Source organism: Delphinus delphis, chromosome 10, assembly GCF_949987515.2.
Source record: "Delphinus delphis chromosome 10, mDelDel1.2, whole genome shotgun sequence".
Lineage (NCBI taxonomy): Eukaryota > Metazoa > Chordata > Mammalia > Artiodactyla > Delphinidae > Delphinus > Delphinus delphis.
This window is the reverse complement of record NC_082692.2, coordinates 19,794,190-19,821,636: the sequence shown is the minus strand read 5'-3', so window position 1 is coordinate 19,821,636 and position 27,447 is coordinate 19,794,190. Positions and strand designations below refer to the sequence as shown.

At 43.8% G+C, this 27,447-nt stretch overlaps 1 protein-coding gene and 1 non-coding gene across 3 annotated transcripts in view; both read left to right on the top strand.

Moving 5' to 3' along the window:
- Positions 1 to 27,447, top strand: part of RIPOR2 (RHO family interacting cell polarization regulator 2) — a 111,819-nt gene that overhangs the window by 18,137 nt on the left and 66,235 nt on the right. The window lies entirely within an intron of this gene.
- LOC132433054 (U6 spliceosomal RNA) lies at positions 23,619 to 23,725 on the top strand. Its single transcript, XR_009521090.1, has one exon. It is a non-coding gene; the product is annotated as a U6 spliceosomal RNA (small nuclear RNA).

Here is a 27,447-nt window from a genome sequence, read left to right as displayed (position 1 = left end):
TGCACAATGGCAGTGGGTCTTCAGACATGTTCTGAATTCTGCATTAAATATCTGATGCTCTAAATGAGGAAACTAAATTGGCTGCACTTTGGATGCCCTTCTGCTTTCTTCTAATGAATTATGCATTTACTAGGATTGATTGGTGGTGCAAAGAATAATCAGCCTGGCATTGCCAATTCTGTTCCCTAAACAAAAACTGGCTTTAAAAATGCCCATGAGAGAAAAACAGGATAAAATTCAGTTTTTAGAAGAGACCATTTTCAGTGCTGCTGAAGTTCAAACACCCTGTTTTATGGCACCAAAAATAATCACAGTTCCCGTAGCACCCATAGTACTTCCTCTTTCATAACGCCCACCAGAGTTATTTACCGCTGTCCTCACCACCAGGCTCCCCGAGATGGGTTCCATGACCTTCCTATTTACCTCTGTGGCTCCTTCCCTTAGCAGAGTGCCTGGCACCTGAGTTGAAATAATAGCTTGTTGAAATAATAGCTATCATTTGTACCTAGGGATTTTTAAATTAAAATTGATACATGGGTGGGACAGGGGGAGGGGAACTTGTGTTAAGCTGTTACTCCTTTGGAGGGAATCTTTCTCTCCATTGGTGTTAAAGAGTGACGAACTCTCACACTAGCAGAGTTTTCTGTAACATCCCCACCCCAATGCCTAACAAGCTCTGGCCTTCACTGTTTCCCTGGGTGAGGTTTAAGGGCTTCACCAGGGAATCTCTGAATGCTTTGATCAGGGAAGTTTCTGAGGTAGATGAATTAGAGAACCTTCACCAGAAATCAAATCAGCCAGAAACTTGATCTTGGACTTCCAGCTTCCAGAACTGTGAGAAAATACATCTCTGTTGTTTAAGCCCTCCAGTCTGTGGTATCTTGTTATGGCATCCCTAGCAGACTAATATAGTGGGGAAATGGAAAGTCTGCTTCTCTCCAGGGGAGGTGTTAGACCCTGCTCCCACCCCTCCAGATTTTTCCTCGGTAGCCTATTAGCTCTGATGCTAATCTGCAGTAGCTCTTATTTCTCCCAAGACTTTTCCTGCATATCTGTGCTTCTCTCCAGGCCTCTGTCTCTAGAATGAGGTAAATGGAGAAATGTTTGGAACCATCCGACTCTACACAAATAGCTGTAATACAAGGTGGCAGGTGCCCAGCATCTCGGGAGATGTTGAGAGCTAAGATGTTATGAAAGTTCTGAAGTGAGAGGGCAGGGAATGGGGCAAGAGATCTGGGAAAAACAGATGCAAACTAGAGTACTGAAACTGGATCTTGATGAATAGATGTGGCTATTAGGAAACGGGTGAAGGCTACATGGATGGAGATAGGCTGGGGTGGGCGGTGGTGTTGACAAGGTAATAAAAAGATCGAGGTAAGAGTACAGGTGTGCTCCAGAATGGCAGAGTTATTCATCTTTCATTCAGTAAGTAGTTATTGAGCCCCTGTTCTCTGTGGGGATATGGTATATAAGACAGAAACTGTCTCTACCCTTACGATCTCACAGTCCAGTGAAAAAGAGACAAAGAACAACTAAAAAGGTAAAGAAAACCATTACAATTTACAGCTGGTGCTATAAAAGGTACAGGGTATTCAAAAAGAATAACTGAGGGGAAGGATATACTTAAAGATGTGGGTGGTCAGGGAAGAACTCTCTTAGAAGTGACTTGGCATGTTTAAGGAACTGAAAGAAGGCCCTTGTGACCTGAGTCAGTAACCTGAGCTTAGTAAGAGGGAAGCCAGAGGCATGAGTGAGGCTGGAAGGACTAGAAGGGATTGGCTCACCAGGGTCTTGTAAGCATTGGCGTAGAATTTGGATATTATTCTATAATAAATGGGGAATGAAGGCAGGGTTTTAAGCAGGAGAGTGACCACAGCATAATTTTTATTTTTAAAGATTACTCTTTCTGTATTAGTTATCTATTGCTACATAACAAATTGTCACAAATTCAGCTGTTTAAAACAACACATGCTTCTCATTTCACAGTTGCTGTGGGTCAGGAGTCCAGGCACAGCTTAGCTTCAGGCTGCAATCAATGTGTCATCCAGGGCTGGGGTCTCATCTGAAGGTTGGACTGAGGACAGATCCACTTTCAAGCTAACGTGATGATGGCGAGATTCAGTTTCTGTGGGCTACTGAACAGAGGGCCTCAGTTCCTTGTCACAAGCAAGCTCTCCAACATGGCAGCTTGCTTTATCGAAGCCAACAAGGGACAGATTCAGCTAGCAAGATAGAAATCAAAACCTTTTATAATCTAATCATGAAAGTGACATCTCAGCCCATTTGCCATATTCTATTGGTTAGAAGTAAGTCACTAGACTCACGCTCATGGGGAAGGGATTACACAAGGGTGTGAATATTAGGGGGTGGGAATCATTGAGGACCATCTTAAAGTTGGCCCGCCACAGTGGAGAATGGATTCTAGGGAAGGGCAAACTGGAGGCAAGGAGATAAGCGATACAGTCTAGAGATGAAGGATCTCAGAGAAGGGTGATGGCAGTAGAGCTGGAGAGAGTAACCAAGAATGAGAAGTGTCTTGGAGACAAAAGCAACAGGTTTTGTTGATGAATTGCGTGTGGGAGGTAAAGGGAAAAGAGGCATCAGTAACGACTTCTAGATTTCTGGCCCTCTAGCAACTGGTTGGATATTGGTGCTATTTATTATTTTTTTAACTAAGATGGTTAAGTATAGGGGAGGACCAGGTTTGGTTTGGGGGGAGGAGAATCAAGAATTGGGCAGCAAGAAATTAACAGGAATTTTAGGTAGGTACTCAGATATCTGACCTCAGAGGAGAGTTCTGAGTTGGAATATAAATCTGGGAATCTTTAGCACATGAACATGACTTAAAGCCATGAACTGAATGAGATGAGGCCCCACTGTGGGCCCTTGAATACCCCTCTAAGCTGTTTATGTGCAGATCATTCCTAGAACCCCATTTAGTCCTCTGTAAAGTGCCTCAGTCTACCTTTAGAACTGCCTCTCTTTCACTGGCCCTAATTCTAACTATCTTTTAAGAAGAGTATCCAGGTTCCATCCTCTCTCTCCCAGCTGGTTTTGCTTACTTAGCGGGGGTGGGGGCGTGGGGGGATGAGTGTATCATTTGACTTAATCCTACTTGGCCTTGTGCTCTATTTCAGCATTGTCTTAAACAGTGTCATTCAGCTCCCATTCTTAATCTCATTATCACCATTTAGGTCGTAAACTTTTTGAGGGGTGGGGGTGGGGGGAGCGTTCCTTCTTTTATCCCCCGTCCCTTTCTCAGTTCTCCACAAGTACTTATTGTATGAATGAATGTTTCAATAGCAGTCTTATTTATGGCCATTTTAATAGCTACCAAGAGGCCAAGGGGTGCTATGGGAGTTGTGCAGCTGTTTGGACCTTTGTGACTCTCAGATTTATTGATGCTGAAAAGGACTGGGGGAGTCATCAGATAGGCAAAAGGAAGTGAGAAAGGAGATAGAGTCAGGAAATACCCACAAAACCTGGGCTCAGCTGTCAAGTATCAACAGGGATACAACAGAGACGAACCCAGGTCCAGAATGAAGAGAAGAACAAGGATCTATGACAGACAGGATAGTGGGGCCACTACCACCCATGTTTTCAGGTGCCAAAACCCAGCTTTTGCACATGTATCTAAAGTTGATTCAATTGTGTCACCTTGGACAACTCACATTAACTCCCTTGAATCTTGGTTTTCCCATCCATGAAATGGGAGCAATAATACCTACTGCAGACTTATAGTCAGGAATAAATGACACAGTGCTTCTAAAGTATCTGCTCCAGAATCTAGGGTATACGAAGTAGCCAATGGGAAAAAACAAACAGAAAAACGGTACTGATGAACCTAGTGGCAGGGCAGGAATAAAGACGTAGATGTAGAAAATGGACTTGAGGACATGGGGTGGGGGGGAAGCTGGGACGAAGTGAGAGTGGCATTGACATATACACACTACCAAATGTAAAATGGATGGCTAGTGGGAAGCTACTGTGTAGCACAGGGAAATCAGCTCTATGCTTTGTGATGACCTAGAGGGGTGGGGTAGGGAGGGTGGGAGGGAGGCTCAAGATGGAGGGGATATGCGGATATATGTATACATATAGCTGATTCACTTTGAGTACAGCAGAAAGTAACACAACAATGTAAAGCAATTATACTCCAATAAAGATTTTTTTAAAAAAGGAAAGAAGATAGCCAATGAACTGTAGTGTTCAGCATCATAAGGATTACGTCAAGTCAACCAAACTCACTAGGGACACATATATTGACCAGAATATACCAGTACTGAACACATACGAGGAATTAGTTGCCAGGAATGTTCGTATCATTTGCTCAACACATTTTCTCTTCTGAAGGAAAGTGTATGTGGGAAGACTGAGTGCTGTCAGGAACTATTTAGTAAGTTGGAAGAAGGACAGAGGGAGGTGGGTGTCTGGAAAAATCCAGCTGTCATGAAGTGTTCAGCCTGTCAAGGCACTCACCGCTCAGGCTGCCCTTCATGGTCGAAGGCAGAGACACAGTGACCAGAGCTTGCTTTGGGGTGCCCTTTCTAGGCATCAAGCGCACTCTGCTCCTACTGTTGTATCATTGGTTGGTTATGATGTCATTGATTAGGCTATGATTTGGGTGGCCTAGAGTCCAGGCCTGAGGATGCAGTCTCCTTATCACAACTGGATAAGGACACAGTGTCCTCAAATGTTCCCTTTTGGTTCATATCTATGCTCATCGACTCTTACTCCCTCACAAGGTGACTGAATTTCAAGCTGGGGAGGGCGGATGCACCTTGCAGTACCATTCTATTTAACATATTCTACGTACACAATTTATTCAGAATGGTGGCTTTACAGATAAGGAAACTGAGGTATAAGGGATTCCCTATTTAAGGATGGAGGCAGAGACCTTGTCTCTGGGTCTTTGTAGACTCCCTGTCTTGGACAATTTCCACTCCAAAGACTTTCTATGGAATGTCTCTGTCATATCCACACTTTCCTAAAGGAAACCTTTATATATAGTTCAAATCCACCAAAACAAAATTAAAAGAAAAAAAAAACAACAACTCTGTTTCTCCCCATTGTTATGAGATCTCTGTGCCCAAACAGGCCCTAGAGGAGAGCCCATACAAAGCAAACGTCGTGCCGTGGGCAACCAACTTCACCGCCACACACACACACACACACACACACACACACACACACCACCACCACCACCACCACCACCACCACCACCACCACCACCACCACCACCAGAGTCGCCCCAGCGCATTGTTTCAATACACAGCCTCTCTTTTAAGTACCAAAAGGTTAGCCGAAAGGGCCTTTCATGGCCTCGGCTGTTCTCCCCTGCCCTCTCCCTCCGATGCACTCGGTCTCCTGCGCGAATTCCAAGGATAACTCCAAAGCGGTGACACCAGCTAGTGCCAAGGAGCTCGGCGTGGCGGCGATCCGCTGGACGCAGACAGCAAAGCTCACCCTTCGGAGTTGGGCTGAAGTAACTGTCAAGCATCTGGCTGCCCCGCCCCCTCCCCGCCCGGGTGACGCCGTCGGCCCCTCGGCCGAGCCCCGCCCCCGCGCGCTCCGCGCTCCGCGCTCCCCGCCCCCCGCGCGGCCGCCGCGCTCGCTCCACGCGCTGCCGGCCCCGCAACTTCAGCCTGCGCCGCAGCTGCCGGTAGCTGACGCGGGAGGGCCGCCGGCGCCGGGGCCTGGACGCGGGGACCCGACTGCTTCCCGCGACCCTTTGTCCCTTCACCCGAGTGAGCGCGCTCAGGGTAGCTGCAAAGCCGGAGGTGCGGGCGGCCCGGGTCATTGCATTGGCACGGAGGCTGTTACTCTAAGCCGGAGACCTCAAGTGTCCTCCTGTCATGACAAGGAGCCTTCGTCTTTAGGTATGAGCACCTTTTTATTTGTTCTTTTTTGCTTGATTTTGCTGACAACCCGAGTGAGGTCTGTGTGGCGAGGGTGTCCTCGGCTTGCATGAGTGTTGCCTGTTAAGGAGCCGTTGGGACTGGGGCGTCCTCGGCTTCCTCCGTCTGGGAGGGTTCGGGTCTCTGATGCCCACAGGGTAGAGACGCGAAGTTGCCGAGCGGTGCAGGGCACAAGCACTTTTGCAGTCAGAACCGAGGGATGCCCAGGAGAGTGGAGGGACCGGCCCAGAAGATGGTAAGGGGCCCCCGGCAGTGCCCGGCGGCTGGAGCATCTCTGGGGCTAGGACACGCGTGGCCGGACGTTAGGTGCTCTGGGGCGGGCGGTGGCGGGGGGGGGGGGCGCGGAGAGCGTCCCGGGATGCGGGTCCTGAGCTGCCGGCTGCCACCGAACGACTTCCGGCACTCTCAGCGCCCACGGGGAGTCCAGCTCAGGCTGAGATCGCAGTCTCTGGGGTCCCAACTTGCCCCCAGGCTGCCCGGATTCAGCTTGGCAATGAACCAGCCTCATCCCCGCGTGTCTGAATTACAAATTGGCAATGTGGGGTGACGGGGTGGGGGGATGAGAATTGGGAGGAGGGGCAAGAAGGAGAAATTTGTTGCATTGATGCCCACCAGTGTCTGGAAAAACGGGGGTGGAGACTGGGAGTGGGGTAGGTGATGATGCACCTGAGGACCGGAGCACCCCTGCAAGTTTCTGTGGCTTGGGAGATGGTCTAGAGAAGAGAAGCATCTGCAACTCTGTTACCTTGAGACTGTAACCTCCTATCCCCCTCCCCCAGGGTAGTGGGGAACGGATAGAGAACCTCATGTTAGAAGGGAGTAGGTGCTGCTGGAAATTAGACAAGCGGAAGCCATGCAGATGTTAAGGTGGCAGAAGCGCTGTGCCAGCCCCTCGTGCAAAGTGACAGCTCCCGCAGGAGCAAGAGAGCAAGTGGAAAAGCAAGATAACCGGGCGGATTTTGTTGGGGGGAGGGGCGGGGGTGGTGCAGAGGGGATGTTGGCAGCGTGGAAGGTTCTTATCCTGAAGATACCAACGTGTTGCTCGAGTGACGGAGAGGAAACGTTTAAGCTTTTGGTCCGGGGGAAACAATCATGATTGTCTTGGAAAACATGTTGGGTCCGTCTTTCCTCCCTGCTCTCCACTTCCTCCATGCTCACAGCCATGCAGTTGGTTGAAGTTCTAGGACTGGGACTAATCGTCGCCCCCATTCCCAAAGAGATTGTACTTGGCGCTCCGTATGGGACTGGGCATCTTCTGTGAGCATTTGCCCCTTTGTTATCTGACACGTGATCACTTTTTCGTTTTTGTTTTCTATCAGGGTTATCTGGCTCTAAGAATGTTCCTCTTCTCCTACCCACCCCCACCCCAGGATATTCCTATTCACCTATTTCCCCTCTTCCTCTTCCTCCTCCAGCCTTTTTGAACCAGCCTCTGAGTTTTCCCTCTAATCCCCCCCCCCCCCCATTGTGTCTCCATCAGACTGTTTTAGCTGCTGTTCCAAGCAAGGGATGTCAGCTGTGAACTCTTCAAGAAGGAGCATCATCGGGCTACTCTCCAGTGGTTAATTAGGAAGCAGCCAGTGGCTAACCTTCTGTAGGAACAAATTGCAGGGGTGTGTCTACTCAGGGTAACAGCCACTAGAGGAAAGGGCCTCCCTGCTTTTCACCATCCCTGGTAGCCCAACCCTCAGGCTCAGCCTCTTGTGCCCAGCTCCCCCTTCAGTAGAGATACTGCCTAATCCTGTCTCTTCCCCAGGAAGGTGATACACTTGCCCCAAAATCTGCTGCATCCAAGCATCTGAAAACCTGAATACTGGAGAATCTGTTGAGCAAAAACGTACTGCATATGTTGCTTTTCCGAAAGGCCCCCAATGGGTGCTGCTTCTCTCTTCCTCTGCCAATCCAGTGTGAGATTTCTGCTTTAAATATTTTATCTTATGTATAAATATAAAGGAATACCAAGCTAGAGCGAGGAAAAGCTAATAAAAGCCTGCACTAGGGACTTGCACAAAATTCTGAGTACCCGAACACAAGCGCCAGCAATGGCTCTCTTTCTTTTTGTTGACTGCAAAGTCAAATTATTTCCAGCAGAAAAGGGACCCATCCCTTTTCAAGGGTGACCTGGAGAAACCAAGGGACCTGGGAAGGAGATATTTATATCTACAGGTGTTGGTAGCTAAACTCATATCAAATTCTACTCTTTAGTATTGAAGTCCATTGACTTGGGGCCCTGCCCATGACGGCCAGGTGTCCTGCCCAAACGGCCAGGTGTCCTGCCCTAAGTCTGAGGTTGCTGAATGGATACATCCCTAGTGTAGTTAAACCCCACAGCCCAGCTGTGATACCAACCACATGCTCACTTCTGAATATAACCAAGTCACTTCTCTGCTATATTTTGGGTTAATTCACAGATTATTGGCTCACCCCATGGTGTCAAGAGACTAAAACACAGACAAAGGCAGTTCTGGAGGGTGGGCAGCACAGCCTGCACATTTCACATTAAATCGTGGAATCAGGCAAACAACAGTCCCTGGGGTTGAAGCGTTTGCAAACCTGTGTTTTATTTTTACTGTTCATTTCATTCAATGGCTTGGGGAAAAAAGATAAAATGCTGTCTTGTTTCTATTCTGCAAAGAAGTCAGAAGTCTAAAACCAGTTTCTTCCTTTGCTTGGGAGGAGGTGGCGGTAAAGTGAAAGTCCATTTTGTTTATGCAGTAGGTGCTCCTCTGGGCAATGGCAGATTTGACTTTCCACTTGGGCTTTCTCTGCCCTGGTGGCCATGGGCAGGGCCTCGTGCTTCTGAACAGCTCCTCTACCAAGGTTATTTTCATCTGCCAAGCTGAACTCCACGAGCTGGAGGAGATAGACAGCTTGTGTTTGTGGCCATTCAACCAGAAAAGAATACCAGCTGAAAACAGACAGTGAAGCAAGGGAAGCGGGGCTGGGGGTGGGGAGAGGAGGTACAGATAGGCCAGCAGCACATAATTGGTTCCCCAAAGGCAAACCTAGACGCGGGATGGCTCCGTAAAGCGGTTGTCGTGTAAACACCCCACAGTGATTATTTGAAAGATCCCGTCAACAAAGGGGAACGATTATGACTATGTGCCTTTTCATCTGGAGGGAACCCTCCTTTGGCTTCATTCCTCTCCGCTTTCAAAATCATATCCTTCTAGACAGTTTCTCCGCACAACATTTTCCCCCTGAAAATGAAAACCTCCCCATTGTGCATGTGGAGGCCTTCCAGCCGATTCAACTAAACAAAAGCACTCCATGCACAGATCTTGAATGAATTAATATCGAAACACCCACACGTCCTCCTCCCTCTTCCTATCTGCCCTCTGAGGCCACTGAGTTCCTCTCTGGCTGAATGGCCAAGGTTTGTTGTTGTTGGGTTTTTCGTTTTGTTTTGGTTTTGTTTTTTGGTCACTGTACACTAATCCCACCTTAGTTGGAAGTATTCCCAAATAATAATAGATGTTTTTCTCAGAATGTGGCCGGCTATGTAGAAAAGATCATTTTACACATGGCCCAATGCTGGGGTGCCCTCCCTGGACACCATCAAGAAAAGAAGCCACTCTGACTTATTGTCTAGTGTGCAAGGTTTACATGACACTGATGAGCACTGCGTGGAGGAGATGAATGTTTTCACATGTCTATCACACTAATTAAAAAAGAAAATTAGATTTCTTTTCAACAGTGAAAGCAAATGAGGTGCAATATTTCTATGTTGTATTTCATAAGATCAAAACGAGCTCTCTGCCAGACCAAGGAGGGCAGAGTCTTAGACAAAGGGAATGTTTTTCACACCATTTAGCATTCAAAAATATAATAAAATGATTAACAAGTATTTTTATTTCTGAGGTGCATTAGAAGTCCAAGTCCTCAGTGTTTTGTAATTTAAGGGAGTACTGGGATCTGGCCAAAGTTAGATTTTTTATTCAATATGAAAGTGTAAGATATTGATTATACCTTCTAGGAAGTGCACAGTCTGGTAGGGAAGGAGGAAGAGCCCAACTGTGTTGGACAGAGTGCTGTCCACACATGTCTTGGTTTGCCCTGTGTACATCTGTTGTTGCAGCATAATTATTAATAGCACCCCTTTCACTCAGAAGGATTCCGGTTTGGTCACCCTAGAAATGGGCTGTGAGAGATCAGAGGAAGGAGAGGAAGGCTGTGATTGAAGTAGCCAGTGAAGATTTCATCCGTGCCTATGGTAAGATTACAGATAAATGGAAGGGAAAAGGGAAGACTCACCAGATAAGACTAGGAAGATGGTGAGCTCCCTGAGGGCACAGAGGGTCTATTTTGTTCCTTCCTGGATCCTCAGGGCTTGCGTGCTGCCTAGCAAATCATAGGCATCAAATGTGAATTCGTTGCCTGTGACCTAGATTTAAGATCAAGACTGAAGGTAGGAAAGTTCAGGATAGTGAGGCGGTGTGCCTGGCAAAGGTCAGATGGGCACGATTATGAAATAAGGCTATTAAATAATGGTGATGGTGCTAAAACGAGGCTGGCGATGCCCGTCCCACAAAACAACCTGTGTACAGAACAATGTCCTGTAACTCTTGTATAATAAAGTCACTTGTCTTTGGGGTTTAATGCTGTGGCTTTCACCTCGAGCACTGGAAGTGATCTATTCCTTCTCAAACAAATTGTTCAGGAAGGAACTGAAGGAACAATGACTCCATTCTCTTCAAGCTGGTCCCCTTCTGTCTTTGTTTTCTGGGAGGACTTTTGGAAGAGAGGCAAGAGCGGGGTGGGGGGGAGGGTACCTCACAAATACAAAAGTAATACAGATGAACATAAAGGGCACATGGTTTTTCCTTCCCATAATAGGGGGAATAAATCCAAAGTGACAGTTTCCTGGAGCTAGTGCAGCTCCTGAGAGGTTATTCCCAGTACAGCATTTGCTTTCCCTACCTTTTGCTATATATGAAGGCCCGGAGTGACTTGGTCTTGGCCTTAACTGTAACAGTCTACCTTCTAATTAATGTGACCCCGCTGATATATGGAGGTTCAAGGTTAACTTCCCTAAATGAAGATTCCTGTATAACTACCAGGTAACCCGTGAACAGCAGTGCCATACTTTTCATTTATAAAGTTATTTAGCAGCATTTTAGCCACTTTGAAATGATCCGTATCTTCCGAAATTGTAATATAATTTAGTGTTGTCTTGGTGATGGTTCAGAAATATGTGGAGCTTAGAAAAGAGAGAGATAGACACACACAGGGATATAGCACTGAGAACATGCATCGGGGTTCAGAATCCACTCAGCAGAAAGGACATAAAATGACTTATGGAATTGTCAGGTCAGGAAGGCCAGGGAAACACACCCTAGGTCGAGCTTTCTGTGACAACTTTGAAAGTCGTGTTGTAGTGGAGTCACTGCCTGATCAATAATCTAGATGCTACCTGCTGATTTAGGAAGCTACTGTCTCCAGAATGAGGCTGCCACTGCCACCATCAGGAAACAGCCAGCCAGGAAGGCACCACAGGAAAGCCAGACAGTCCATGAAGGTGGTTGCCAGTGGTGACAACAGAAAAGGCAGAAGTATAGCATAGCAGGCAAAATAATGTGTCGTCACCCCCTCCCAAAAGATATCCTAATCCCTGAAACCTGTGAATGAAGAGATTACCTTACATGGCAAAAGGAACTTTGCAAATATGATAAAGTCAAGCACCTTAGGATCATCCTGGATTCTCCAGGTGGGCCCAGGCTAATTTCATCAGTCCTTAGAAGCAGAGAACCTGTCCCAGCTATGGTCATATGACTATGCAGGAAGGGTCAGAGAGATGCAACATTGCTGACTTAGAAGGTGGAGCAAGAGGCACCAAGAGAAGAAATGTGGGTGACCGCTAGAAGCTAGAAAAAGCAAGGAAGTGGATTCTCCCCTGGAATCTCCAGACGGGAACACATCTGTGAGACCCATTTCAGACTTCTGACCTCCTGAACTGTAAGCTAGTAGTTGTGTGTCACCTTATGCCACTAAATTTGTAGCAATTTGTTAAAACAGCCGTAGGAAACCAATACCCACAGCCTCCCCATCAAATCTTGTGGCAAGTACCCCTGGTGGAGACCCCCTGCATCATGTGCGTAATCCGAGCTGCAGGGGATTCTCAAAAGTGTTTTCAGCTTCTGGGCTTCGGTACTAGAAGGCACCGAGATGGGGTTGGAATGATGCTGAATGCCGATCACTCATATCCAGTGCAGCTGTCGTGGGAGCACATGGGGAGCCCGGGGAGCCACAGGTGTATATGCACAGTGCCCTGAGGGACGGAGGCATGTAAATGTGGCAGAACAGAATCGGATGCCTGAGATTTTTAGGAAGTTTAACAAGCGTTATTAAGTCATTAAGGCACAAGGGGGAGGGGAAGAGAAGGCATCAGAATAGTTGCCTGTTTTACCGAACTAGAAGTTACTATCTGATCTATTAGCTATCGCTGGCAGGGTGGTAGTAAGGAGAGATTGTATGTAAGTATCAGTATCAGGGATAATTATTGACATTCTACAACTGATCTCAACTTTATAGTCAGTCTATATGGCAGACTGTATTTTCCAAAGGTGGCCTCAACAGTGTCTTCCACCCTACAGGCCTTCCTACACAGTGACTTTGATACTCTTCCCATTGAGAAATGAGGCCTTTGTTTCTCCGCTCAAAAACCTGACTCTCTGGACTAATAGGGAATGTGACTTCTAAGGCTAGATCACAAAAGATAACTCAGCTTCTTATTAGCTCTTGAAGCTATCAGCCACCACGTAAGCTATCTGACTATCCTGAGGCTGCCATGCTGTGAGGAAGCCCAAACTAACCAGCCACATGGAGAGGCCTGGCATCACAAGGAGAGAGAGAGATGCCTGGCCAGTACCCAGCTTCTCTGGTCCCTACTGCTCCATGTCCAGCCACCATCTGACTGCATGGTAGACCTTGAGCCAGACTGTCCAGCAGAGCCCTTCCCAACGCCTGACTCACTCTTGTTGTTTTAGGCCACTGAATTTGGGGATGATTTGTCACGCAGCAATAAATAACTGGATTGGTCCATGCTGTCGGATGCAGGAAAAAAAAGTCAATTAAAACCACAATCTTGTGTTACTCCTATCAGATTTCTTCACTGTGAGGTAAATAGTGTGACAGTTGTCAGTAGTAGAATAACCAAATCTAAAGCCCACGTTCTCTTGCTGTAGAATATTGGCCTAAGAAACTCATTCTTAAAATATGTATCAGAAGCAGTTTGTTGGTTGGTTTATTGGGGGAGGATTTAGGAAAAGGGGAATTGGTAGCATTGAGAAAGAATTTCAAACTGGCTAATTCAACGTGTGAATAAGCAAGACGCCTGGTAACTTCTTTTGAAAGTAGAATTGCCTCAGTGTGGCAGGTAGATGCGCTGCAAATCTTTACTTTGGGAAGTGTCGTCAAATTTGGGACCCACTTAGGAGATGGAGAAAAAGAGATGAAACACAGCCGGACTAACACACAATGAAGTGTGTTAGCGCTCCTCCCCAGCAGGCTGACTGCTCTTCTTTCTTTTTCTACCACTTCTTTTTTGCACATGCCTCCTTCCTTGATACCCAAAGTTTACTGCTCCTGAAGTTCAAGTTCAAGGTCCCCTCAGAAATGGTACATAATAATACATTGGTCTAAGTCATAGTACCTTATATTTCTGCGGGTTTTTGCAGTCTTCAACAACTTTCATCACATCCATTATCCCGTCTCAACCAGAGAACCCCATGATGTATGCAGGACGAACGTTAATGTCCCTGGTTTCACCAATTAGGAAACAAAACAAAAGGCTTGTCCAAAATCACGGTGCCAGTATGTCTAAGAGGCTGGGTTAGTGCTGAGCTGTTCTCACTCCCATTTGGCGTCTGCCACCCCAGAATATCCATTCAACTGGCCTTCGTAGCAAAATCAATGTTAAGCTGGAGAGAGGGAGGGGTGATTTGTTCTGCCTGCCCACCATCTTCAGTCACCAAAATATGGCCTATTTGAAGCCCAATTCATTGAGAGCCTGAAGCATGACTGTTTTCTCTTACTACCTGACTAATGATGTCAGTTTGACACTGTATTTTGCAAGTGGAAACCTGCCCCGATAATGACATAAGAAAGGTCAGGAACTGCTCCCTTTGCAGGCTCCCATGACATCCCTAAAAAAGCTTTGCCCTTTGAATTTTGTCAAATGGCCTTTGGCCGAAAATAGGATAGAAATGGCATGTGCTGTTTCTTTTTTAAGGGTTATTTATTATTATTTTTTTAGATCCTCAAAGTGTGTTTCTTCACATTAATATATTTTCCAGATGTAATTTTTTTTGGCTCTGAGTATTGCAAAATGGCTCTTTTGCCACTGATGGAAGAAAACAGCCAAAGCAAGAAGAGGCTAAGGGGCTACATTAACTCAAGGTGCTTTCAAATATGTGAATATACAGTTATCAAGATAGAGGTACTGAAAAAAAAAATTGAAAGAATGTGTAGTTTTCATTTAAGGAATGAGTCTCACTCCTTTACAGTCTAACTGGGGGGAAATAAGTGCAGGTAGACCTTGCATGTAGATTCTGCGTACAAAAAAGATGTTCCTGGGCTTCCCTGGTGGTGCAGTGGTTGAGAGTCCACCTGCCGATGCAGGGGCTGCGGGTTCGTTTCCCGGTCCGGGAGGATCCCATATGCCGCGGAGCGGCTGGGCCCGTGAGCCATGGCCGCTGAGCTGCGTGTCCGGAGCTTGTGCTCCGCAACGGGAGAGGCCACAACAGTGAGAGGCCCGCGTACCGCAAAAAAAAAAAAAGATGTTCCTTGCATCTTCTCCCCTTAAGTAAATTATGTGATACTGAATGAAGGCACAGGGAAGTCTGAAGCCATTGCAATTTTTAAAAATAAACCCAATTTCTGAATTACATATATGTCCACATGTATCTCATATCGCATGTTGACATAAAGCCCCTCTTCTGTAGTGAAACATCGAATCAAAATAAAATGTTTTATATAACAATATTAATAATAATAGCTATCATTTAATAGCATTTCCAATGTGCCAGGCACATGTATTCATTCACTGAATTCTCTCAGTGACCCCAAGGTAATTACTATTATCATCTGTACTTTATAGATGAGAGAACTGAGGTTCAGCGAAATTAGTAAAGACAGAGTACAGTTTTAAATCTGGGCCGCCTGGTATCAGTCTGGGCTGTAGCTATGGATGTAAATATACAAAGACCCCAGATTCAGAGTTCCTATAACTGCCGGTTAGTAGCATGTTCCAGAAGCCTGAGTTCTCGCACAGAACTGAGCTGGATTATGGTTGCCAGATCACTTGGCTTAGTCACTCAGTACTCAGATGGTCCATGCAATTTTCAGGTCGAGAGTCTTAGTTGATATCAAGGCATTAATGAGACACTTCAGGACTTTATTGTAATCACTGAGAAGCTTTTTCACATCATCCAGCCAAAAGGTTCATTAGTCCCGCTAAGTAAGCAGTGTGCCTGTGCTGAGAGGTACCCTATCACAGGGAAACAGACACTTTTCCACTGAGTAGACAATGCGTCCTGATAAGTGATGTGTGTCAGTGGCAAGCCTTCCCCTTCCTCATGCAAACAACCGTCCTTCGCAATGCCTCCGATCTGAAAACCCCACAAAAGGGGAGGGAAATAGAGAAAAAGCAAACTTGGGAGAAAAAAGGAGTCATTCCTTCCCTTTTAGAAGGATTATTGTCTAATCCATACCCACATGTAAAGTGTCCCTTGTTCAATTTTGTCTTAATTACTGAATGTAGGAAAACAAGATCATTGTTAATTCATGCAGTTTAATTTATGCATAGGAGAATTATACAGGATAATTACCTGCAGTTGAAGGAAATGAATAGTGTCAGAGCTGGTTAATCCATGCATGGTTCACCGTTCTGTCCCTCTCTCAGAAAAGACTTAAAGCGGTAACCAGTGTGCATGATGTGCAAAATTGCATTGGTTTGTTAAATGGAAGTATTTTTTCTTTTTCTTTTTTTTTTTTGCGGTACGCAGGCCTCTCACCACTGCGGCCTCTCCCGTTGCAGAGCACAGGCTCCGGACGCGCAAGCTCAGTGGCCATGGCTCACGGGCCCAGCCGCTCCGCGGCACGTGGGATCCTCCCGGACCAGGGCACGAACCCGCGTCCCCTGCATCGGCAGGCGGACTCTCAACCACTGCGCCACCAGGGAAACCCTTAACTCCTGTTTGATCTTTTCCAGAAGTGCCCATTTTTCAAATCAGTGCAAGAGAAATTATCTTCATGGGCCCTATGTTAGCCTGAGTAAAATTTCTTTTATGGGAATAATTCAATGGGAATGATGATTATTTCATTTATCAAGATGTATGGGGGATTTATCATAATGATTGGTAGTTTCCTCATTGTCTGGAACCTCTGGGATCCAGTGGCTTCCAAAAACTAAAACCGAAACAAACAGCTGCAACAAATTATGGGACGATGAGTGGACACAGATGGAAATATCCTTGTGATTTTTGTCAAGCAATAGATAGCTGTTAAAGCCTCTTGGAATTCATCTATGGTAATTGGGAGAAGAACAAGACTTGGTTAAAGTTTATTAAAAAAATTATTCTCCATAACTTTTCAAACATGTTAGACAGTTTACAATAATACACAATTAAAAAAGAGAATAAGTATCAAAAGAAGGAGCTCAGAAAGTCAGTATTCTAACTTTAAAAAATTAATGTTTATGCTACAATTAAGCAGCAAGTTTTGCTCTGAGCTTCGTTGTAGCCAGACCAAAACGGATACATACTCGGTTATCACTGAAGTTACTGCTATCAGGAAGATGGACACGCAAAATACAGCAGTTCCTCAGAGGGCCAATTACCCCAGCAATGAATTATAAAAGAAATGTCTTATGTGGGAACTGACACAGAGGAGGTTAATTTGAGCTCGTTAAACCAGAGCATTGCAGTGAAGTTCAAAAGTCGACACTTTGCATGTCGACCTTCACTCTTATTTTCTTATCCCTCCATCAGGTTCTCCTAAAGATCCAAAAGGAGCAATCAAAGGAAACTTCATGAAGAGAAAAAGAAATAGGTATAGTTGGCCTTCAATTGCTCTGTTTTGGACAAAAAAAAGAGAGATTCAACTTTTCTAAGGCAAAGTTACATGCCATAATCAGGTTTTTGTCTTCAGGCAAGGTTACCAGAAGGAGTTGAGGGTGACTCCTCCCTGCCTACATGTTCTCACAGGGGAGCCCGGCTCAGACAATTGAGTTGCAACTTCATGATAATCTTATTGCAGTGCCGGAATTCAGCACTTGAGATCTTAGATTTCAGCGAGACCAACCTGATTAGCAAAATGAAGAGCATAAAAACATAAAACTTTCATTGCTTAGGTGAGGCCATTTGTCTTTATATCCTTGACCTTAATGTTGATGATGATGGTGGTGGTGGTCGCAGGCATCTGTTTTACTGAGTGTATACTCTGTGCCTGGCGTTACACTTTACAGGCTCGATGTCCCTTAATCCTCACAATAACTTAAGGATGTCAATATTATGAGCCCCATTTTAGAGAAGAGGAAACTGAGCAGAGGTCATTGTTCCAAAGAGGAAATTCACACCAATTGTGTGACTGCAGACTGATGGTCTAACCACACACCACACAACTTGAGGTGTCTGTGTGTGCACGTGTGTGTTTAAGCTTCCGGATCCTGCTGCTCCCTTGCTCTTACTTGCTGCTCCTCTCTGTTGTGTACAAAGACGCTGACTGTAGCAATCTCTAAGATTCTGTCTAACTTAAGACCCTCTATTAATTAGAGCTGTGATGGCATGACATTACCTCTGAGGTGACTCTCAGGAAATACGTAACATATATATACACGTGTTAAGTTGAAGTGTATTCTCATTCACTAAGACAAATGCTCCCACTTAAACCATTTTCCTTGACTCTGGAAGTGCTAACAGAAACATAACTGATACATTTGATACTGCCCTTCCCTGCTGAGAATATTAATTGTGGCACACAGCGTGGTCTGAAATCCAGCTCTGGAAGGCGGCAGGAGGGTAGGGGGTGCAGTGGCTGGCTGTGTCCAGCCACCTGTCCATACTGTTGCCCCCTTTTTCTCTTTACCCTGAATACCCCAAGCCGAACAGTTGGAGGGCATCTGCTCTTGGGGCTGGAACACCCACACTGCTGACTCGGAAACAATAAACCCATCCTGCCAAATGGTGTATTTTTGGTACAGAGAAAAATTTGTCCCTCCTAGGGATCAAAATACATTCTTACGTGAATGCATGTCATTTTTTTAAAGACATTGCCCAGTTCACATTCCACATTCTGCTCATCCCACTGGATTGTACTCAGCACCCACATTTAATGTTCTCTGTACTTTCAATTCCGAAGTCTTGGGATGAGGTTTGAGAAACACACAGTGTGAATGACACCCTTCAGAAAAGAAAATGTTCAGAGCAGCTGGTTGTCCGGAGGGCGTCCACTGAAAAGCTCACAAATCATACCGTAGAAAATCAACTCTTAAAAATGCCTGCTTGGTGGTAAAATATCCTAGGATCTTGTGCCGTATTTAATGCCAACTGCATTTTTTTATTTAGGAAGAATCAACGATTTTTTTACCCCCTCTGCAGATATTATATAGTCTCTCCAATTGAACCCTAGCTCAGCTAATTCGACTTTCAAGACACCTGAGAATGCACAGTACTATAAATGAGATCCTAGGTAAATTATAAAGCTCAGGAAATCAACCTCCTTTGAAAGATTTCTCGTCTGGGAGATGCACAGGAAGTCTCCATCCAGACCTCGTTAAACTGGAGACAACTTGATAATACATCCTCATCATCCTAACGATAAGAATAGCGAATGCTATTCACTGTTCTAAGCACTTTAATTCAGTAACCTATTTAATTTTCACAGGAAACTATGAGTTTGGTTCTTTTCCCAATTTTACAGATGAGGCAATTAAGGTCTGGAGAGGTTAAGCAGCCCATCAAGGCTATACAATATAAAGTGGTACTGCCGGGCCACAAACCCAGGCAGGGTGAATTCTTTGGTCTCAGCCCTGAGATGCAAGGCTCACTTGCTTTGTCAGCACACAATTGGAAAGCAGAAGATTAGAGGACCATGAGTTCCAGTCCTGATAGGCAGTTACTTTTGAGTCTTTACAACAGTGGAAAAGTTTTTTCTTTTAAATCCTAAGCTTCTCAGAGCCATTCCTTTTTGCCACTAAATAAGAGAGACAATTTTGTCCTGTGTTTCTGGTAAAGACTACAATGCCTTTTTCAAATATTTCTTGTAGTGGAGTTGGAATCAAGTGACTAAAGAACATTAATCGTGACTCAATTTTTTACATATTGAAAGAATGGAAGGCAGATGTGACCAAGATTATGGTATACTGTGTGCGCAGAGAAAAATTAAACCCTGGGAAGATTGTTTTAAGTATCTCTGGCAAGGCTCCACCCCAGATCAATTAAAACAAAGTCTCTGGGGATGAGGCTCAGACAATCACTTTTTTTTTTTTTTTTTTGCGGTACATGGGCCTCTCACTGTTGTGGCCTCTCCCATTGCCGGGGACAGGCTCCGGACGTGCAGGCTCAGCGGCCATGGCTCACGGGCCCAGCCGCTCTGCAGCATGTGGGATCTTCCCGGACCGGAACACGAACCCGTGTCCCCTGCATCGGCAGGCGGATTCTCAACCACTGCGCCACCAGGGAAGCCCAACAATCACATTTTTAAAAAGCTCTCCAGGAACTTCTAATACACAGCCAGGTTTGAGACTCTGTAAATTATATTAGACTCTTTCTGGATGTTATTGATAGTTATATCAATAGGAAGGTGCAGAGGCTGAGATATAGGTTAAATATTTATTTTAATGTGGTAAATATCTTCAAATAAACCCAATAATTCAGTTCTGGGTTTAGTCAAAACTGAACTTTCTGGATTTAGCCACAAGAGTTTAAGGTACAAGGCATTACTCCTGAATAGCAAGGATTACCCATTTATTTTTGTTGAATCTAAAATGCTGTTATTGTTATACTATGTTATACTATGTTACAATGAGCATCTCATTGTGGGGAAAGGTTATGGAATAAGAAAATAAAAAGCAAGGAGAGTGACAGTGAGACAAAGATCAATTGTTCCTGAACCCTCTGAGCACCTGATCAGACCTGATTAGTGACGTCTTCGGGGCCACAGGGCATTCTGAGTACTGGTGACCCTCCACTCCAATTGAAGGAAAGTCACATTAAGAAGCAGGCAAAGAAGGGAATTCCCTGGCGGTCCAGTGGTTAGGACTCTGCGCTCTCACTGCCAAGGGTGTGGGTTCAGTCCCTGGTCGGGAAACTAAGATCCTGCAAGCCACGCAGCGCGGCCAAATTTTAAAAAAAAGAAAAGAAAAAGAAACAGGCAAATAAAACTAGAGGAGGAATTCTGCTTTCTCAGCTAAAGGAAAATAGAGATGAGTAGAAGCAAGGCCACATGTGGGTGGCAGAAACTCCAATGCTAGTTCTGGTTCTGCCCACAGCCTTGTTGGAACAGTTGTCTACAGGTCAATTTCCTTACCTAGGAATCATGGTAATTGTCCTACCTAATTTACAGGGTTGCCGTCAGGATATAGATGTCAAAACATTTGGAAAAGAGCAATCTGCAAACATGAAATGTTATTATGAGTCTCCTCATTAGGTGATACTACAGACAGCTGTGTGGCCACCAAAAGATGCACCATTCTGTTTATTTTTATTTCCCAAAGGGTCACCTGTTCCAAAGTCTTCTAAATTTAGCATGAGGTACTAAATTCTTTGGGTGCTCCATATGGTGGATAAGGCCTCTGTCAATTGGCTTGAACACCTAACTTCCCTACACAGATTATTTCATCTTTTCATTTTTGCATGAGTAATGCTCCTAAGCTCAGTGCTGCCAGTTTGTTCACAGTATGCGTTTGTTTCTCAAGTCCTGACGGCCTTAGACCCCTCTGTGCCCTTGTCCATGATGAAAGCCTCAGGATATTCCCGCGAGCTTCTTCCTACAAGCCAGAGGACGGAGGCAAAATCTGAGGCCCCCTGACCACACAGTTCCTTTCCCTGTTAATCTGCTCCATGTCTAAGAGAGATGGTCCCAGTTTGGGGGTTTCTGTGTTTACACAGATGTTGGTCTGGGAGGAATGGAAAATTAGGTGGATCTGGAAATTCTTAAAGCCAGTTAATTTGACCACCAATGTGGTCAAATGATAGGCTTCTTGTTTGCTTCCAAGTGGGATTGGGTCGACTCACCAAGGAAAAAGGCTAAACCAAATCTCCCTCTCCTTCGAGAGAAAACAGACAAATTTCCCTTCTCTATGACCTCATCTTTACCCACACCGAGATTCGAGGAGGACAGGGATTATCATGCATTGCTTTCATCCTGCATCTCCCATTCTTACCTTCACTGAGTTCTAAAGTGCTCCATAAAGCGGGTGAAAGTTAAGGATTACTGTCTCCAACACTATACTTGCTTGCTTCATGCTAGATGCGGGCCCTGACACCCATACACTATTTGGGATTGCCTTCTTATATCAGCACTGGGCCAGTAGACATCCAATAAATTAAAATGTTCAAATATGCATGTAAATAAAGAAAATGGGATAACAAATTCCTAAAAACCCATCACCAAGTAGAATGATTGTCAAGAATTTTCCACACTTGCTTCATCCATCCCTTTTGTTATTGTTGTTATTAAAGCATCTTAAAGTAAATCTAGACCGTATGTCATTTCACTCCGACAAGCTTCCGTGGGCATCTCAAAAGTGTGGACATTTTCCTGCATGATCCTAATTCCATTTTGCACCTAACAAAATGAGCGGTATTTCCTTAGTATCGTCTAATATCAAATCCATATTAAAATGTCCCAAGTGTCTCAAAAATGACTTTTTTCGGGCTTCCCTGGTGGCGCAGTGGTTGAGAGTCTGCCTGCCGATGCAGGGGACACGGGTTCGTGCCCCGGTCCAGGAAGATTCCTCATGCCGCGGAGCGGCTGGGCCCGTGAGCCATGGCCGCTGAGCCTGCGCGTCCGGAGCCTGTGCTCTGCAACGGGAGAGGCCACAGCAGTGAGAGGCCCGCGTACCACAAAAAAAAAAAAAAAAAAAAAAAAGACTTTTTTCATTAGGTTTGTCATCATGATTAAAACAGGGTCCACACATTGCATCAAGATGGTATGTCTTTTGAGTCTCTTGTCCTTTCTCCTCCCTTTTTTCCCATGAATAAATGATTTGATGAGTAGGAGTCTGAAGCCCTGAGAAGATCTGTCCAGAGAAAGCCTGTTACCTGCTTTATTTCTCCCAGGCTGACCAGAGAATCACTCGCTGTCACTCTACTTTTCATAACTTCGCCCAGGCTGACCAGATGGGTGGGGTGGTGGAGACAGTGGCTAAGGACGCAAGAAAATGGATAAAAACCACTTTCTCACTAGTGAACCAGAGACAAAATTTAAAACACAGAGCCAAAAGAAAGCCAAGCATTTCAGAGTGAGATTTGAGTCCCGGAAGATAGAAAGTATCCCTTCAAACAATTCTACTGTGACCCAGAGGATGGAGTGAATTCACAGGGAATGGCCTAGAACAGGGTTGAAACTGGTGAGAGTCAGGTGATGGAGTGGTGTGGTAGGGGAGACAGGTTGTCTTGGGAAAAGTCTTCCAACCCCTCTTTTTCCTGCTTTATAAAAATGGATCTGACTCCCCTCTAGGTAGATTGGCTAAGGGCATGAATGGGCAAAGGGTCACAGACAGCTAAGAGCAGAAGTTAATTTGCTAGCTGAGTGGAAGCTTGGTGTGATTTTAGGAGTTATGTGGGCATCTGAGAGGGGAAGCATCCTGACAGTGCCTTTGGGCTCAGAATCCAAGTAATATGGCATTTCACATGTGTACAAATAAGCCTGTAATGTATTCTTTTGTCTTTGCTGTTGGGAATTTGCCATATGTTGATGGGTCCAGTGTGGGATCCATACACATTTGTTCTTTCTTTGCACTAAATTGTACTTTAAGCTAAGGATTAAATGGACTTTTTGCTTCATTCCTGTTTCTACAGCTTCAAATCCTCTGGACAGAGCAAGGGATAGTAAGAAATTATTTTACGCCCTTGGTGTACCATAAAAAGGAACATAATTCTGCTTTGTTGATAATCTAGGTATTTGCACATCGCTATACCTAACTGCTTTGCATTCTGGTTATAAATTATTTGATTTTGGCAAACAAAAATAACTCAGCAGATGTTGTTAATATGACCACCTTCTTGGTATGCAGCAGCAAGAACCAGTAATGAAACCACTATCCCTATTATAGCAGTTTAATTTGCTAAAATTACCATTCAGAGAACACGCGTACAGGCCCCTGGGAAACCACTCAGCTTTGAAACTGCTGGCATGTGATGGCACGTTCATATACAGCCTTATTCTATTCGAACCACAGAGTAACTTTCTGACACTGAGTTTTTCTGAAATGTTATCGTTTGCATCCTCCTTTTTTTATCACCTCTACTTCGTTTGGTAATAATTCACGTGACTTCAGACAGAACGCCACAGGTCTAAGGAGACCAAGGTAAAATTATCAGAGAAATTTACTTGAAGGCAGAGAGAATTAACAAGACAGATAAATGTCCCTCTATTAGTACATAATGATTGGAAAGTGCCAGCCTTCAACTAGCTCATTTCCTTAATAAAAACATTTTTTTATTTGTATGTTGCTTAAAAAGCAACAACAAAAAATTAGTGCTCACTTCGGCAACACATATACTAAAATTGGAACAAGACTGAGAAGATTAGCGCGGCCCCTGTGCAAGGATCACATGCAAATTTGTGAAGCGTTCTGTATTTTTCTATTATACATAAAATAGATAAGCAATAAAGATTTACTGTATAACACAGGGAACTATATTCAATATCTTGTAATAACATAACGGAAAATAATCTGAAAAAATATATGTATAATTGAATCACGTTGCTGTACACCTGAAACGAACACAAGATTTTAATAAATCAACTATACTTCAGTTGAAAAACTTACAACGTAAGATTTAACAAACATTTTTGTGCTTTTATCAGACTGTAGTGCAAACACAACAGGTCATTGCTTCATGTAGCAGATTCACTCCAATACCACTATCCCTTTATCGATTTTTTAAAATTAATTTTTATTGGCGTATGGTTACAACGTTGTGTTAGCCTCCACTGCACAACTAAATGAATCAGCCATACACATATAGATATCCCCTCGCTTTTGGACTTCCCTCCTATTTAGGTTGCCACAGTGCATTAGGTAGAGTTCCCTGTGCTATACAGTGTGTTCCCATCAGTTGTCTATTTTATACGTAGTACCAATAATGTATATGTGTCAATCCCAGACTCCCAATATCGATTATTAATTTTCATCATAAGTCTGCGTTATGAGAAGTCTTTCTATAAAGTTACAGTTACATAAGTGAATCATTCCATAGCTAACAATAAGCACCCGAAGGTGATCGGCACACGCCGTCATTTACAGGCTTCTAAAAACTGCGTGAGGCAGGCTGTAATCAAGAGAATCAGAACAGAGACTGTGAATAATAATGCATGTCTTCCCACATAAATCCTTTCATCTTCCCTCCTCTGGATGAGCCCTCACTTCTTCTTCTTTTTTTTTTAGTAGAAAAAGCCAAGTTAAGGAGCTCCAGGGGCCAAAGCTGAGAAGGCATCCAGGTGTTCTAACCCTGCGTCCCTTGGTCCCTTTAAAACCCCTACGAGCTGCACTTTATACCCTCATATATTATATTCAAGTCTATAATAAGATGCCTGAATGCTAAGCATTTGAAGTGCTGCTTTTAAAAGTGTTGTCATAACAACAGGAATAAAATGACAAGTGTAACTTGACTTTGAAAAGACTGCCTTAGTTTTAAGTCCATTGCTTTACCTAAGCAAGGGCTTAACTGTAACCTCCTAGTGCAAACAAAGGCTGTGATCAAATGACATTACCATAATTGAGTCTGTATCTTTCGCTATACTTGCCATCACATAAAATTGTCAGTCCTCCATCAATTCAATTTAATTGCTCGGATGGCCAGAAATAAATTAATTGACCATAAGAAGAATCTATTTGTTTGATTATGTAGGCCATATCTGAAAAGCTTTAAGATAATTTCTTCTCCTTTCTCTGAGATGAACTGTACCATGTAGCTTAATTATAAGGTTCAATTCTATTTTCTACCTGACTCTCATGCCCGCAAATGAATACCAGTGTTGGTCACCCATGCTGGGCAAGGTACATGGTACATGATTATGCTTCCCAGCACACTGTTGGGTACATCCTTCCAGGACCTAAGGATTTTTTTTCTCTTTAAGATGTCCAAAGTTGTAGCTCCATTCTAGTGAAAATGATTAAAACTATGAGCTTATAAGAATGGTAATTTCAGTAAAGTCAAATAACAATAGAAGATGTCAGTGTCATTTCGTTGCTGTTTTGAAGTAAAGAAGCCACAATCACCATTAGCTAGAAATGAGTTGCCAAGCTCTAGGGGTAAACAGGCTACATGCAAGAAAAGCCTGAAGGAGTCGATAACACCAGGCATGGGACCATTTTCTTCTATGCTGGAGTGTTGTTTTTGAATCTGATGATCAAATAATGAGGATTTGTGGTGGGTGTATGTTTTTCTCAGCAGGACCAGCCAAGCTGTCTATGAGGACCATGTTTCCAAGAAATTTTCCCTTTTGATGTACATGGTTTTGAATAGGTTTAAAAAAAAATTAGGTAATAAGTGCAAAATGCTTTTTCCTTCAAACCAGGAAACAGTTGGTCCTGTTTTGATGTCTAGTTTGCACCAAATGAGGGTCTCCGAGTGTTCTAGACTTTGCATTTTAAAATGAGTTATAACATTAGTCAAAATCCATTTAACCCCTCTTGACATTTAAGCAAGTTTTATGTCCTGAGTCATTTCTCTTCTAATTATCGTGAGGCCAGCTGCTTCCCCTTGCATTTATTTGATCCACCAGAATGGAAGAAGAAATAGAGTTTTCATTTTCCTCAGGCTGAAATGGTGTCAATTATCAAGAAGTTCCTACAACTGACTGTCCCAGTGAGTAGATGTGCAATTGACATTTCTTCTTTACTCTTCAAATGGTTCAGCCAGACCCTTAAAATAGCTTCACAGTTCTCTGCTGTCATTGCTTAGAAGGGGAATAAAAGAGGAAGAAAGAGGAGAGCAGTAATGTCAAATTACTTTATTTCTGTATATCTCTTCACCTGTAAAGTATGTATGCTTTTATAATTAGTGCATTCTATTTGATGGATAAAAGCCAGATATATCTTCAAAGGGCACATTCTAGTTAGTAGAAAAGACCATTACTCCACACTAAGATTTTTACATATGTTTTCTCATTTTCTCCTTGCAATAACATTGGTGACTTAGGTCTTATTGTACTCACTTTATTGACAAGAAAAATTGGAGCTCAGAGAGAACTTGGGTGAACCCTGGGGTTAGCCTGGCTCCAGAGACAATGCTTTTCTATTCTACCCTGTATTGAGCATGAAAGAAGTTGGTACAGACAGGTGGTACCTACACTCAAGAAGTTTGTAGCTTATTAAAGAGACGAAACATTCAGGGAGATAATTATAATACACTGAGCCCCTGAGTATGTTAATTCCCATTAATAATTGGAAGTTTTGTCAGAAATAGAGTTACAGATGTAGAAAACAGACTTATAGTTACCAAGAGGGAAAGGGGGGAGGGATGAATTGGGAGATTGGGATTGACATGTAAACACTACTATATATAAAATAGATAACTAATAAGAACCTACTGTATAGCGCAGGGAACTCTATTCAATACTCTGTAATGACCTGTATGGGAAAAGAATCTAAAAAAGAGTGGATATATGTATATGTATAACTGATTCACTTTGTCGTATAGCAGAAACTAACACAGCATTGTAAATCAACTATACTACAATAAAAATTTATTTTAAAAGATCAAAAAATAAAATAAAATAAAAACCAAGCTTTGAAAACAAAAAATAGATAAAATAGAAGTGCAACAACAAAAAATAGTTGGATGTTTTGTGGTTCAAAGGCAAGATCCCTCTGGTTGTGCTGGTTGATATGCTCAGAAAATGCTTCAAGAAACAGTTGGCTTTTGCATCAAATGATAGTCATGGATCAAACCCATTGAATAAAATAAGGATCCATGAATCCATGCTGACAGTCCTGAAAATAAATAAAAACAAGTAAAAGGATTCAAGAAATCTCTTACAGTAGAAAACAATGATTGAGTTCAAAGAGTACCATTTTGCCACCATCATCATAATAATCGATTTGGGCAAAAATTATCAACGGATGCTAAAACTTCTGGGTTAAAGAAACAAGATATTTGCATAGCCCCAAAGTACCTCCTTACTAACCACTTACCGGTTGCAAAGGCAAAAATAGAAACTTTCCAGGAGAGAAACTGTCCAGCAACACCTGAACCAAGTAATCAAAGTTAACATCACTAGTAATAGGACCAAGTGATTCCTCGTGCCTTCGAATGCAGTACCTTCAGAAGGACAGCAATATCACTTATGTGATGTCACT